A 16290-nucleotide genomic window follows, 5' to 3' on the forward strand; every position below is an offset into this window, starting at 1 on the left:
TAAGAAATATGTAACGGCCATAGGGGTCATAAAGTATTGATGTGCCAGGCATAAATGCTGCCTTTTTTACGATTTATGTAATTGCTGATGTATTTCTTTGCAAATGCTTTAAATAAAAAGAGTTTATACAAAAAAACTAAAGAAAATAAAGTTTTTAGTAGTGTTCAAAAAAATAAAAGTAAAAGTTTAAAAAACTTTAATAAATTTAAAAAAACCCAAAATAAATAAACAAAATTGATATCACCACGCCCGTAAAAGTCGAAACTATTACAATATAACATTATTTAACCCACACAGTGAACCCCATAAAGAAATTTCAAAACGCCATAATCGCTGTTTTTGGGCCACATTAACTCTAATAAAAGATGTAATTAAAAGTGAACAAAAACTCACATGTACCAAAAATAGTACCAATAAAAACTCGTGACACAAAAATAAGCCCTCGCACCAGTCAAACGAAAGAAAAATAAAAACGTTAGGGCTCTCATAATATTGTGACTCAAAGCACGTAATTTTCTTTGTAAAAATAGTAAAACATTAAAAAAAAATTGATAAATCTGGTATCGCCGTAATCATATTAACCCGCAGAATAAAGTTAAGTTGTAATTTTTTACTGCACGGTGAACGCCGTAATAACGAAAGCCAAAAAAAACTGACGAATCACAGTTTTTCCAACTTTACCACCACAAAGATTCTTTTTCCATCTCCCATTACATTATATAGTGCAATACAATTAAAAATTCTCGTACAAAGGAAAAGCCGTCAATTTACTTGAATTTGAAAGATAATTGTTCTTTGATGGTAGAGAATGACTAACTGCTATGAATCAAGAGATAAAAAACAAATCTACATCTCATACTATTATTCTGTACAGATTGAGAAGCAACCACTCAGTTTGAGATCTCCCCCTCCACCCTCTCTGTGAAAAAGAAGGAGAACGGTCATCAACAGCAATCAGAACCTACAATGAAGCAGATCTGAGAGCTCACTTCCCGCTCAGGAGAGATCACTACAGCTCTTCCTCGTGGTTGGTGCATTTAGACACTTTAGAGCACATTTCCGCAGTTACACACTATAGAAATGATCCCTGAAAGTACAGTCTTAACCCTTGACTTGCTAGAACGACACTCCGGGGGATAGGACCCTATGTGTAACATTAGAGAGACATCCACACAACCTGAGACATAGAGACTCCTGTAAACATTGAGACCTTGTAAATGGTTAGAGCCGTGACTGCAGTGTTAGACAGCTTTTCCCGGCCGTGTGACGACCGTTCGCAAAACGGGCGTCACACGGCCGCAGTAAAAACAATAGACCCCAAATGGGGTTATTCACACAACCGATTTTTTTGACGGCCCGGTAAATCCAGTGGTCAAAAAACTGGGACATGCCCTATTTTCGGCCATTCTCCTGGCCGTCCGGCTCCCATAGAAGTCTATGGGGCCGGGTAATACACGGCCATCACCGGAATGTGTCCCGAGTGACGGCCATGTATTCCGTCCCTCCTCCTCCTCCTCCTCCTCCTCCTCCCACTAAAGTAATTTTCGTGTTCAAGATAGTACCTTTAAGAAATATGTAACGGCCATAGGGGTCATAAAGTATTAATGTGCCAGGCATAAATGCTGCCTTTTTTACGATTTATGTAATTGCTGATGTATTTCTTTGCAAATGCTTTAAATAAAAAGAGTTTATACAAAAAAACTAAAGAAAATAAAGTTTTTAGTAGTGTTCAAAAAAATAAAAGTAAAAGTTTAAAAAACTTTAATAAATTTTAAAAAAACCAAAATAAATAAACAAAATTGATATCACCACGCCCGTAAAAGTCGAAACTATTACAATATAACATTATTTAACCCACACAGTGAACCCCATAAAGAAATTTCAAAACGCCATAATCGCTGTTTTTGGGCCACATTAACTCTAATAAAAGATGTAATTAAAAGTGAACAAAAACTCACATGTACCAAAAATAGTACCAATAAAAACTCGTGACACAAAAATAAGCCCTCGCACCAGTCAAACGAAAGAAAAATAAAAACGTTAGGGCTCTCATAATATTGTGACTCAAAGCACGTAATTTTCTTTGTAAAAATAGTAAAACATTAAAAAAAAATTGATAAATCTGGTATCGCCGTAATCATATTAACCCGCAGAATAAAGTTAAGTTGTAATTTTTTACTGCACGGTGAACGCCGTAATAACGAAAGCCAAAAAAAACTGACGAATCACAGTTTTTCCAACTTTACCACCACAAAGATTCTTTTTCCATCTCCCATTACATTATATAGTGCAATACAATTAAAAATTCTCGTACAAAGAAAAAGCCGTCAATTTACTTGAATTTGAAAGATAATTGTTCTTTGATGGTAGAGAATGACAAACTGCTATGAATCAAGAGATAAAAAGCAAATCTACATCTCATACTATTATTCTGTACAGATTGAGAAGCAACCACTCAGTTTGAGATCTCCCCCTCCACCCTCTCTGTAAAAAAGAAGGAGAACGGTCATCAACAGCAATCAGAACCTACAATGAAGCAGATCTGAGAGCTCACTTCCCGCTCAGGAGAGATCACTACAGCTCTTCCTCGTGGTTGGTGCATTTAGACACTTTAGAGCACATTTCCGCAGTTACACACTATAGAAATGATCCCTGAAAGTACAGTCTTAACCCTTGACTTGCTAGAACGACACTCCGGGGGATAGGACCCTATGTGTAACATTAGAGAGACATCCACACAACCTGAGACATAGAGACTCCTGTAAACATTGAGACCTTGTAAATGGTTAGAGCCGTGACTGCAGTGTTAGACAGCTTTTCCCGGCCGTGTGACGACCGTTCGCAAAACGGGCGTCACACGGCCGCAGTAAAAACAATAGACCCCAAATGGGGTTATTCACACAACCGATTTTTTTGACGGCCCCGTAAATCCAGTGGTCAAAAAACTGGGACATGCCCTATTTTCGGCCATTCTCCTGGCCGTCCGGCTCCCATAGAAGTCTATGGGGCCGGGTAATACACGGCCATCACCGGAATGTGTCCCGAGTGACGGCCATGTATTCCGTCCCTCCTCCTCCTCCTCCTCCTCCCACTAAAGTAATTTTCGTGTTCAAGATAGTACCTTTAAGAAATATGTAACGGCCATAGGGGTCATAAAGTATTAATGTGCCAGGCATAAATGCTGCCTTTTTTACGATTTATGTAATTGCTGATGTATTTCTTTGCAACTGCTTTAAATAAAAAGAGTTTATACAAAAAAACTAAAGAAAATAAAGTTTTTAGTAGTGTTCAAAAAAATAAAAGTAAAAGTTTAAAAAACTTTAATAAATTTTAAAAAAACCAAAATAAATAAACAAAATTGATATCACCACGCCCGTAAAAGTCGAAACTATTACAATATAACATTATTTAACCCACACAGTGAACCCCATAAAGAAATTTCAAAACGCCATAATCGCTGTTTTTGGGCCACATTAACTCTAATAAAAGATGTAATTAAAAGTGAACAAAAACTCACATGTACCAAAAATAGTACCAATAAAAACTCGTGACACAAAAATAAGCCCTCGCACCAGTCAAACGAAAGAAAAATAAAAACGTTAGGGCTCTCATAATATTGTGACTCAAAGCACGTAATTTTCTTTGTAAAAATAGTAAAACATTAAAAAAAAATTGATAAATCTGGTATCGCCGTAATCATATTAACCCGCAGAATAAAGTTAAGTTGTAATTTTTTACTGCACGGTGAACGCCGTAATAACGAAAGCCAAAAAAAACTGACGAATCACAGTTTTTCCAACTTTACCACCACAAAGATTCTTTTTCCATCTCCCATTACATTATATAGTGCAATACAATTAAAAATTCTCGTACAAAGAAAAAGCCGTCAATTTACTTGAATTTGAAAGATAATTGTTCTTTGATGGTAGAGAATGACAAACTGCTATGAATCAAGAGATAAAAAGCAAATCTACATCTCATACTATTATTCTGTACAGATTGAGAAGCAACCACTCAGTTTGAGATCTCCCCCTCCACCCTCTCTGTGAAAAAGAAGGAGAACGGTCATCAACAGCAATCAGAACCTACAATGAAGCAGATCTGAGAGCTCACTTCCCGCTCAGGAGAGATCACTACAGCTCTTCCTCGTGGTTGGTGCATTTAGACACTTTAGAACACATTTCCGCAGTTACACACTATAGAAATGATCCCTGAAAGTACAGTCTTAACCCTTGACTTGCTAGAACGACACTCCGGGGGATAGGACCCTATGTGTAACATTAGAGAGACATCCACACAACCTGAGACATAGAGACTCCTGTAAACATTGAGACCTTGTAAATGGTTAGAGCCGTGACTGCAGTGTTAGACAGCTTTTCCCGGCCGTGTGACGACCGTTCGCAAAACGGGCGTCACACGGCCGCAGTAAAAACAATAGACCCCAAATGGGGTTATTCACACAACCGATTTTTTTGACGGCCCGGTAAATCCAGTGGTCAAAAAACTGGGACATGCCCTATTTTCGGCCATTCTCCTGGCCGTCCGGCTCCCATAGAAGTCTATGGGGCCGGGTAATACACGGCCATCACCGGAATGTGTCCCGAGTGACGGCCATGTATTCCGTCCCTCCTCCTCCTCCTCCTCCTCCCACTAAAGTAATTTTCGTGTTCAAGATAGTACCTTTAAGAAATATGTAACGGCCATAGGGGTCATAAAGTATTAATGTGCCAGGCATAAATGCTGCCTTTTTTACGATTTATGTAATTGCTGATGTATTTCTTTGCAACTGCTTTAAATAAAAAGAGTTTATACAAAAAAACTAAAGAAAATAAAGTTTTTAGTAGTGTTCAAAAAAATAAAAGTTAAAGTTTAAAAAACTTTAATAAATTTTAAAAAAACCAAAATAAATAAACAAAATTGATATCACCACGCCCGTAAAAGTCGAAACTATTACAATATAACATTATTTAACCCACACAGTGAACCCCATAAAGAAATTTCAAAACGCCATAATCGCTGTTTTTGGGCCACATTAACTCTAATAAAAGATGTAATTAAAAGTGAACAAAAACTCACATGTACCAAAAATAGTACCAATAAAAACTCGTGACACAAAAATAAGCCCTCGCACCAGTCAAACGAAAGAAAAATAAAAACGTTAGGGCTCTCATAATATTGTGACTCAAAGCACGTAATTTTCTTTGTAAAAATAGTAAAACATTAAAAAAAAATTGATAAATCTGGTATCGCCGTAATCATATTAACCCGCAGAATAAAGTTAAGTTGTAATTTTTTACTGCACGGTGAACGCCGTAATAACGAAAGCCAAAAAAAACTGACGAATCACAGTTTTTCCAACTTTACCACCACAAAGATTCTTTTTCCATCTCCCATTACATTATATAGTGCAATACAATTAAAAATTCTCGTACAAAGAAAAAGCCGTCAATTTACTTGAATTTGAAAGATAATTGTTCTTTGATGGTAGAGAATGACAAACTGCTATGAATCAAGAGATAAAAAGCAAATCTACATCTCATACTATTATTCTGTACAGATTGAGAAGCAACCACTCAGTTTGAGATCTCCCCCTCCACCCTCTGTGTGAAAAAGAAGGAGAACGGTCATCAACAGCAATCAGAACCTACAATGAAGCAGATCTGAGAGCTCACTTCCCGCTCAGGAGAGATCACTACAGCTCTTCCTCGTGGTTGGTGCATTTAGACACTTTAGAGCACATTTCCGCAGTTACACACTATAGAAATGATCCCTGAAAGTACAGTCTTAACCCTTGACTTGCTAGAACGACACTCCGGGGGATAGGACCCTATGTGTAACATTAGAGAGACATCCACACAACCTGAGACATAGAGACTCCTGTAAACATTGAGACCTTGTAAATGGTTAGAGCCGTGACTGCAGTGTTAGACAGCTTTTCCCGGCCGTGTGACGACCGTTCGCAAAACGGGCGTCACACGGCCGCAGTAAAAACAATAGACCCCAAATGGGGTTATTCACACAACCGATTTTTTTGACGGCCCGGTAAATCCAGTGGTCAAAAAACTGGGACATGCCCTATTTTCGGCCATTCTCCTGGCCGTCCGGCTCCCATAGAAGTCTATGGGGCCGGGTAATACACGGCCATCACCGGAATGTGTCCCGAGTGACGGCCATGTATTCCGTCCCTCCTCCTCCTCCTCCTCCTCCTCCCACTAAAGTAATTTTCGTGTTCAAGATAGTACCTTTAAGAAATATGTAACGGCCATAGGGGTCATAAAGTATTAATGTGCCAGGCATAAATGCTGCCTTTTTTACGATTTATGTAATTGCTGATGTATTTCTTTGCAACTGCTTTAAATAAAAAGAGTTTATACAAAAAAACTAAAGAAAATAAAGTTTTTAGTAGTGTTCAAAAAAATAAAAGTAAAAGTTTAAAAAACTTTAATAAATTTTAAAAAAACCAAAATAAATAAACAAAATTGATATCACCACGCCCGTAAAAGTCGAAACTATTACAATATAACATTATTTAACCCACACAGTGAACCCCATAAAGAAATTTCAAAACGCCATAATCGCTGTTTTTGGGCCACATTAACTCTAATAAAAGATGTAATTAAAAGTGAACAAAAACTCACATGTACCAAAAATAGTACCAATAAAAACTCGTGACACAAAAATAAGCCCTCGCACCAGTCAAACGAAAGAAAAATAAAAACGTTAGGGCTCTCATAATATTGTGACTCAAAGCACGTAATTTTCTTTGTAAAAATAGTAAAACATTAAAAAAAAATTGATAAATCTGGTATCGCCGTAATCATATTAACCCGCAGAATAAAGTTAAGTTGTAATTTTTTACTGCACGGTGAACGCCGTAATAACGAAAGCCAAAAAAAACTGACGAATCACAGTTTTTCCAACTTTACCACCACAAAGATTCTTTTTCCATCTCCCATTACATTATATAGTGCAATACAATTAAAAATTCTCGTACAAAGAAAAAGCCGTCAATTTACTTGAATTTGAAAGATAATTGTTCTTTGATGGTAGAGAATGACAAACTGCTATGAATCAAGAGATAAAAAGCAAATCTACATCTCATACTATTATTCTGTACAGATTGAGAAGCAACCACTCAGTTTGAGATCTCCCCCTCCACCCTCTCTGTGAAAAAGAAGGAGAACGGTCATCAACAGCAATCAGAACCTACAATGAAGCAGATCTGAGAGCTCACTTCCCGCTCAGGAGAGATCACTACAGCTCTTCCTCGTGGTTGGTGCATTTAGACACTTTAGAGCACATTTCCGCAGTTACACACTATAGAAATGATCCCTGAAAGTACAGTCTTAACCCTTGACTTGCTAGAACGACACTCCGGGGGATAGGACCCTATGTGTAACATTAGAGAGACATCCACACAACCTGAGACATAGAGACTCCTGTAAACATTGAGACCTTGTAAATGGTTAGAGCCGTGACTGCAGTGTTAGACAGCTTTTCCCGGCCGTGTGACGACCGTTCGCAAAACGGGCGTCACACGGCCGCAGTAAAAACAATAGACCCCAAATGGGGTTATTCACACAACCGATTTTTTTGACGGCCCGGTAAATCCAGTGGTCAAAAAACTGGGACATGCCCTATTTTCGGCCATTCTCCTGACCGTCCGGCTCCCATAGAAGTCTATGGGGCCGGGTAATACACGGCCATCACCGGAATGTGTCCCGAGTGACGGCCATGTATTCCGTCCCTCCTCCTCCTCCTCCTCCTCCTCCCACTAAAGTAATTTTCGTGTTCAAGATAGTACCTTTAAGAAATATGTAACGGCCATAGGGGTCATAAAGTATTAATGTGCCAGGCATAAATGCTGCCTTTTTTACGATTTATGTAATTGCTGATGTATTTCTTTGCAAATGCTTTAAATAAAAAGAGTTTATACAAAAAAACTAAAGAAAATAAAGTTTTTAGTAGTGTTCAAAAAAATAAAAGTAAAAGTTTAAAAAACTTTAATAAATTTTAAAAAAAACAAAATAAATAAACAAAATTGATATCACCACGCCCGTAAAAGTCGAAACTATTACAATATAACATTATTTAACCCACACAGTGAACCCCATAAAGAAATTTCAAAACGCCATAATCGCTGTTTTTGGGCCACATTAACTCTAATAAAAGATGTAATTAAAAGTGAACAAAAACTCACATGTACCAAAAATAGTACCAATAAAAACTCGTGACACAAAAATAAGCCCTCGCACCAGTCAAACGAAAGAAAAATAAAAACGTTAGGGCTCTCATAATATTGTGACTCAAAGCACGTAATTTTCTTTGTAAAAATAGTAAAACATTAAAAAAAAATTGATAAATCTGGTATCGCCGTAATCATATTAACCCGCAGAATAAAGTTAAGTTGTAATTTTTTACTGCACGGTGAACGCCGTAATAACGAAAGCCAAAAAAAAACTGACGAATCACAGTTTTTCCAACTTTACCACCACAAAGATTCTTTTTCCATCTCCCATTACATTATATAGTGCAATACAATTACAAATTCTCGTACAAAGAAAAAGCCGTCAATTTACTTGAATTTGAAAGATAATTGTTCTTTGATGGTAGAGAATGACAAACTGCTATGAATCAAGAGATAAAAAGCAAATCTACATCTCATACTATTATTCTGTACAGATTGAGAAGCAACCACTCAGTTTGAGATCTCCCCCTCCACCCTCTCTGTGAAAAAGAAGGAGAACGGTCATCAACAGCAATCAGAACCTACAATGAAGCAGATCTGAGAGATCACTACAGCTCTTCCTCGTGGTTGGTGCATTTAGACACTTTAGAGCACATTTCCGCAGTTACACACTATAGAAATGATCCCTGAAAGTACAGTCTTAACCCTTGACTTGCTAGAACGACACTCCGGGGGATAGGACCCTATGTGTAACATTAGAGAGACATCCACACAACCTGAGACATAGAGACTCCTGTAAACATTGAGACCTTGTAAATGGTTAGAGCCGTGACTGCAGTGTTAGACAGCTTTTCCCGGCCGTGTGACGACCGTTCGCAAAACGGGCGTCACACGGCCGCAGTAAAAACAATAGACCCCAAATGGGGTTATTCACACAACCGATTTTTTTGACGGCCCGGTAAATCCAGTGGTCAAAAAACTGGGACATGCCCTATTTTCGGCCATTCTCCTGGCCGTCCGGCTCCCATAGAAGTCTATGGGGCCGGGTAATACACGGCCATCACCGGAATGTGTCCCGAGTGACGGCCATGTATTCCGTCCCTCCTCCTCCTCCTCCTCCTCCTCCTCCCACTAAAGTAATTTTCGTGTTCAAGATAGTACCTTTAAGAAATATGTAACGGCCATAGGGGTCATAAAGTATTAATGTGCCAGGCATAAATGCTGCCTTTTTTACGATTTATGTAATTGCTGATGTATTTCTTTGCAACTGCTTTAAATAAAAAGAGTTTATACAAAAAAACTAAAGAAAATAAAGTTTTTAGTAGTGTTCAAAAAAATAAAAGTAAAAGTTTAAAAAACTTTAATAAATTTAAAAAAAAACAAAATAAATAAACAAAATTGATATCACCACGCCCGTAAAAGTCGAAACTATTACAATATAACATTATTTAACCCACACAGTGAACCCCATAAAGAAATTTCAAAACGCCATAATCGCTGTTTTTGGGCCACATTAACTCTAATAAAAGATGTAATTAAAAGTGAACAAAAACTCACATGTACCAAAAATAGTACCAATAAAAACTCGTGACACAAAAATAAGCCCTCGCACCAGTCAAACGAAAGAAAAATAAAAACGTTAGGGCTCTCATAATATTGTGACTCAAAGCACGTAATTTTCTTTGTAAAAATAGTAAAACATTAAAAAAAAAATTGATAAATCTGGTATCGCCGTAATCATATTAACCCGCAGAATAAAGTTAAGTTGTCATTTTTTACTGCACGGTGAACGCCGTAATAACGAAAGCCAAAAAAAACTGAAGAATCACAGTTTTTCCAACTTTACCACCACAAAGATTCTTTTTCCATCTCCCATTACATTATATAGTGCAATACAATTAAAAATTCTCGTACAAAGAAAAAGCCGTCAATTTACTTGAATTTGAAAGATAATTGTTCTTTGATGGTAGAGAATGACAAACTGCTATGAATCAAGAGATAAAAAGCAAATCTACATCTCATACTATTATTCTGTACAGATTGAGAAGCAACCACTCAGTTTGAAATCTCCCTCTCCACCCTCTCTGCGAAAAAGAAGGAGAACAGTCATCAACAGCAATCAGAACCTACAATGAAGCAGATCTGAGAGATCACTACCGCTCTTCCTCGTGGTTGGTGCATTTAGACACTTTAGAGCACATTTCCACAGTTACACACTATAGAAATGATCCCTGAAAGCACAGTCTTAACCCTTGACTTGCTAAAACGACACTCCGGGGGATAGGACCCTATGTGTAACATTAGAGAGACATCCACACAACCTGAGACATAGAGACTCCTGTAAACATTGAGACCTTGTAAATGGTTAGAGCCGTGACTGCAGTGTTAGACAGGGTTTCCCGGCCGTGTGACGACCGTTCACAAAACGGGCGTCACACGGCCGCAGTAAGAACAATAGACCCCAAATGGGGTTATTCACACAACCGATTTTTTTGACGGCCCGGTAAATCCAGTGGTCAAAAAACTGGGACATGCCCTATTTTCGGCCATTCTCCTGGCCGTCCGGCTCCCATAGAAGTCTATGGGGCCGGGTAATACACGGCCATCACCGGAATGTGTCCCGAGTGACGGCCATGTATTCCGTCGCTCCTCCTCCTCCTCCTCCTCCTCCTCCTCCTCCCACTAAAGTAATTTTCGTGTTCAAGATAGTACCTTTAAGAAATATGTAACGGCCATAGGGGTCATAAAGTATTAATGTGCCAGGCATAAATGCTGCCTTTTTTACGATTTATGTAATTGCTGATGTATTTCTTTGCAACTGCTTTAAATAAAAAGAGTTTATACAAAAAAACTAAAGAAAATAAAGTTTTTAGTAGTGTTCAAAAAAATAAAAGTAAAAGTTTAAAAAACTTTAATAAATTTTAAAAAAACCAAAATAAATAAACAAAATTGATATCACCACGCCCGTAAAAGTCGAAACTATTACAATATAACATTATTTAACCCACACAGTGAACCCCATAAAGAAATTTCAAAACGCCATAATCGCTGTTTTTGGGCCACATTAACTCTAATAAAAGATGTAATTAAAAGTGAACAAAAACTCACATGTACCAAAAATAGTACCAATAAAAACTCGTGACACAAAAATAAGCCCTCGCACCAGTCAAACGAAAGAAAAATAAAAACGTTAGGGCTCTCATAATATTGTGACTCAAAGCACGTAATTTTCTTTGTAAAAATAGTAAAACATTAAAAAAAAAATTGATAAATCTGGTATCGCCGTAATCATATTAACCCGCAGAATAAAGTTAAGTTGTCATTTTTTACTGCACGGTGAACGCCGTAATAACGAAAGCCAAAAAAAACTGAAGAATCACAGTTTTTCCAACTTTACCACCACAAAGATTCTTTTTCCATCTCCCATTACATTATATAGTGCAACACAATTAAAAATTCTCGTACAAAGAAAAAGCCGTCAATTTACTTGAATTTGAAAGATAATTGTTCTTTGATGGTAGAGAATGACAAACTGCTATGAATCAAGAGATAAAAAGCAAATCTAAATCTCATACTATTATTCTGTACAGATTGAGAAGCAACCACTCAGTTTGAAATCTCCCTCTCCACCCTCTCTGCGAAAAAGAAGGAGAACGGTCATCAACAGCAATCAGAACCTACAATGAAGCAGATCTGAGAGCTCACTACAGCTCTTCCTCGTGGTTGGTGCATTTAGACACTTTAGAGCACATTTCCACAGTTACACACTATAGAAATGATCCCTGAAAGCACAGTGTTAACCCTTGACTTGCTAGAACGACACTCCGGGGGATAGGACCCTATGTGTAACATTAGAGAGACATCCACACAACCTGAGACATAGAGACTCCTGTAAACATTGAGACCTTGTAAATGGTTAGAGCCGTGACTGCAGTGTTAGACAGGGTTTCCCGGCCGTGTGACGACCGTTCACAAAACGGGCGTCACACGGCCGTAGTAAGAACAATAGACCCCAAATGGGGTTATTCACACAACCGATTTTTTTGACGGCCCGGTAAATCCAGTGGTCAAAAAACTGGGACATGCCCTATTTTCGGCCATTCTCCTGGCCGTCCGGCTCCCATAGAAGTCTATGGGGCCGGGTAATACACGGCCATCACCGGAATGTGTCCCGAGTGACGGCCATGTATTCTGTCGCTCCTCCTCCTCCTCCCACTAAAGTAATTTTCGTGTTCAAGATAGTACCTTTAAGAAATATGTAACGGCCATAGGGGTCATAAAGTATTAATGTGCCAGGCATAAATGCTGCCTTTTTTACGATTTATGTAATTGCTGATATATTTCTTTGCAACTGCTTTAAATAAAAAGAGTTTATACAAAAAAACTAAAGAAAATAAAGTTTTTAGTAGTGTTCAAAAAAATAAAAGTAAAAGTTTAAAAAACTTTAATAAATTTTAAAAAAACCAAAATAAATAAACAAAATTGATATCACCACGCCCGTAAAAGTCGAAACTATTACAATATAACATTATTTAACCCACACAGTGAACCCCATAAAGAAATTTCAAAACGCCATAATCGCTGTTTTTGGGCCACATTAACTCTAATAAAAGATGTAATTAAAAGTGAACAAAAACTCACATGTACCAAAAATAGTACCAATAAAAACTCGTGACACAAAAATAAGCCCTCGCACCAGTCAAACGAAAGAAAAATAAAAACGTTAGGGCTCTCATAATATTGTGACTCAAAGCACGTAATTTTCTTTGTAAAAATAGTAAAACATTAAAAAAAAAATTGATAAATCTGGTATCGCCGTAATCATATTAACCCACAGAATAAAGTTAAGTTGTCATTTTTTACTGCACGGTGAACGCCGTAAAAACGAAAGCCAAAAAAAACTGAAGAATCACAGTTTTTCCAACTTTACCACCACAAAGATTCTTTTTCCATCTCCCATTACATTATATAGTGCAATACAATTAAAAATTCTCGTACAAAGAAAACGCCGTCAATTTACTTGAATTTGAAAGATAATTGTTCTTTGATGGTAGAGAATGACAAACTGCTATGAATCAAGAGATAAAAAGCAAATCTAAATCTCATACTACTATTCTGTACAGATTGAGAAGCAACCACTCAGTTTGAAATCTCTCTCTCCACCCTCTCTGCGAAAAAGAAGGAGAACGGTCATCAACAGCAATCAGAACCTACAATGAAGCAGATCTGAGAGCTCACTACAGCTCTTCCTCGTGGTTGGTGCATTTAGACACTTTAGAGCACATTTCCACAGTTACACACTATAGAAATGATCCCTGAAAGCACAGTCTTAACCCTTGACTTGCTAAAACGACACTCCGGGGGATAGGACCCTATGTGTAACATTAGAGAGACATCCACACAACCTGAGACATAGAGACTCCTGTAAACATTGAGACCTTGTAAATGGTTAGAGCCGTGACTGCAGTGTTAGACAGGGTTTCCCGGCCGGGTGACGACCGTTCACAAAACGGGCGTCACACGGCCGCAGTAAGAACAATAGACCCCAAATGGGGTTATTCACACAACCGATTTTTTTGACGGCCCGGTAAATCCAGTGGTCAAAAAACTGGGACATGCCCTATTTTCGGCCATTCTCCTGGCCGTCCGGCTCCCATAGAAGTCTATGGGGCCGGGTAATACACGGCCATCACCGGAATGTGTCCCGAGTGACGGCCATGTATTCCGTCGCTCCTCCTCCTCCCACTAAAGTAATTTTCGTGTTCAAGATAGTACCTTTAAGAAATATGTAACGGCCATAGGGGTCATAAAGTATTAATGTGCCAGGCATAAATGCTGCCTTTTTTACGATTTATGTAATTGCTGATGTATTTCTTTGCAACTGCTTTAAATAAAAAGAGTTTATACAAAAAAACTAAAGAAAATAAAGTTTTTAGTAGTGTTCAAAAAAATAAAAGTAAAAGTTTAAAAAACTTTAATACATTTTAAAAAAACCAAAATAAATAAACAAAATTGATATCACCACGCCCGTAAAAGTCGAAACTATTACAATATAACATTATTTAACCCACACAGTGAACCCCATAAAGAAATTTCAAAACGCCATAATCGCTGTTTTTGGGTCACATTAACTCTAATAAAAGATGTCATTAAAAGTGAACAAAAACTCACATGTACCAAAAATAGTACCAATAAAAACTCGTGACACAAAAATAAGCCCTCGCACCAGTCAAACGAAAGAAAAATAAAAACGTTAGGGCTCTCATAATATTGTGACTCAAAGCACGTAATTTTCTTTGTAAAAATAGTAAAACATTAAAAAAAAATTGATAAATCTGGTATCGCCGTAATCATATTAACCCGCAGAATAAAGTTAAGTTGTAATTTTTTACTGCACGGTGAACGCCGTAATAACGAAAGCCAAAAAAAACTGAAGAATCACAGTTTTTCCAACTTTACCACCACAAAGATTATTTTTCCATCTCCCATACATTATATAGTGCAATACAATTAAAAATTCTCGTACAAAGAAAAAGCCGTCAATTTACTTGAATTTGAAAGATAATTGTTCTTTGATGGTAGAGAATGACAAACTGCTATGAATCAAGAGATAAAAAGCAAATCTAAATCTCATGCTATTATTCTGTACAGATTGAGAAGCAACCACTCAGTTTGAAATCTCCCTCTCCACCCTCTCTGCGAAAAAGAAGGAGAACGGTCATCAACAGCAATCAGAACCTACAATGAAGCAGATCTGAGAGCTCACTTCCCGCTCAGGAGAGATCACTACAGCTCTTCCTCGTGGTTGGTGCATTTAGACACTTTAGAGCACATTTCCACAGTTACACACTATAGAAATGATCCCTGAAAACACAGTGTTAACCCTTGACTTGCTAGAACGACACTCCGGGGGATAGGACCCTATGTGTAACATTAGAGAGACATCCACACAACCTGAGACATAGAGACTCCTGTAAACATTGAGACCTTGTAAATGGTTAGAGCCGTGACTGCAGTGTTAGACAGGGTTTCCCGGCCGTGTGACGACCGTTCACAAAACGGGCGTCACACGGCCGCAGTAAGAACAATAGACCCCAAATGGGGTTATTCACACAACCGATTTTTTTGACGGCCCGGTAAATCCAGTGGTCAAAAAACTGGGACATGCCCTATTTTCGGCCATTCTCCTGGCCGTCCGGCTCCCATAGAAGTCTATGGGGCCGGGTAATACACGGCCATCACCGGAATGTGTCCCGAGTGACGGCCATGTATTCCGTCGCTCCTCCTCCTCCTCCTCCTCCTCCTCCCACTAAAGTAATTTTCGTGTTCAAGATAGTACCTTTAAGAAATATGTAACGGCCATAGGGGTCATAAAGTATTAATGTGCCAGGCATAAATGCTGCCTTTTTTACGATTTATGTAATTGCTGATGTATTTCTTTGCAACTGCTTTAAATAAAAAGAGTTTATACAAAAAAACTAAAGAAAATAAAGTTTTTAGTAGTGTTCAAAAAAATAAAAGTAAAAGTTTAAAAAACTTTAATAAATTTTAAAAAAACCAAAATAAATAAACAAAATTGATATCACCACGCCCGTAAAAGTCGAAACTATTACAATATAACATTATTTAACCCACACAGTGAACCCCATAAAGAAATTTCAAAACGCCATAATCGCTGTTTTTGGGCCACATTAACTCTAATAAAAGATGTAATTAAAAGTGAACAAAAACTCACATGTACCAAAAATAGTACCAATAAAAACTCGTGACACAAAAATAAGCCCTCGCACCAGTCAAACGAAAGAAAAATAAAAACGTTAGGGCTCTCATAATATTGTGACTCAAAGCACGTAATTTTCTTTGTAAAAATAGTAAAACATTAAAAAAAAATTGATAAATCTGGTATCGCCGTAATCATATTAACCCGCAGAATAAAGTTAAGTTGTAATTTTTTACTGCACGGTGAACGCCGTAATAACGAAAGCCAAAAAAAACTGACGAATCACAGTTTTTCCAACTTTACCACCACAAAGATTCTTTTTCCATCTCCCATTACATTATATAGTGCAATACAATTACAAATTCTCGTACAAAGAAAAAGC

The 16290-nt window shown here is 37.6% G+C and overlaps 1 protein-coding gene, 6 non-coding genes and 4 pseudogenes across 12 annotated transcripts in view; all 11 read right to left on the minus strand.

Moving 5' to 3' along the window:
- The window catches only part of TEX14 (testis expressed 14, intercellular bridge forming factor), a 532366-nt gene that overhangs the window by 283973 nt on the left and 232103 nt on the right, over positions 1-16290 (minus strand). The gene's annotated exons all lie outside the window — the stretch shown is intronic.
- LOC142747635 (small nucleolar RNA U3) lies at positions 886-1103 on the minus strand. The gene has a single exon (XR_012881907.1). It is a non-coding gene; the product is annotated as a small nucleolar RNA U3 (small nucleolar RNA).
- On the minus strand, positions 2451-2668 carry LOC142747599 (small nucleolar RNA U3). The gene has a single exon (XR_012881876.1). It is a non-coding gene; the product is annotated as a small nucleolar RNA U3 (small nucleolar RNA).
- LOC142747659 (small nucleolar RNA U3) lies at positions 4010-4227 on the minus strand. The gene has a single exon (XR_012881928.1). It is a non-coding gene; the product is annotated as a small nucleolar RNA U3 (small nucleolar RNA).
- On the minus strand, positions 5569-5786 carry LOC142747693 (small nucleolar RNA U3). Its single transcript, XR_012881957.1, has one exon. It is a non-coding gene; the product is annotated as a small nucleolar RNA U3 (small nucleolar RNA).
- On the minus strand, positions 7131-7348 carry LOC142747637 (small nucleolar RNA U3). Its single transcript, XR_012881908.1, has one exon. It is a non-coding gene; the product is annotated as a small nucleolar RNA U3 (small nucleolar RNA).
- Positions 8694-8890, minus strand: LOC142747781 (small nucleolar RNA U3; annotated as a pseudogene).
- On the minus strand, positions 10239-10435 carry LOC142747789 (small nucleolar RNA U3; annotated as a pseudogene).
- On the minus strand, positions 11790-11986 carry LOC142747792 (small nucleolar RNA U3; annotated as a pseudogene).
- Positions 13323-13519, minus strand: LOC142747786 (small nucleolar RNA U3; annotated as a pseudogene).
- On the minus strand, positions 14851-15073 carry LOC142747776 (small nucleolar RNA U3). Its single transcript, XR_012882027.1, has one exon. It is a non-coding gene; the product is annotated as a small nucleolar RNA U3 (small nucleolar RNA).

This window comes from Rhinoderma darwinii, chromosome 2 (genome assembly GCF_050947455.1).
Source record: "Rhinoderma darwinii isolate aRhiDar2 chromosome 2, aRhiDar2.hap1, whole genome shotgun sequence".
NCBI classification, from domain to species: domain Eukaryota; kingdom Metazoa; phylum Chordata; class Amphibia; order Anura; family Rhinodermatidae; genus Rhinoderma; species Rhinoderma darwinii.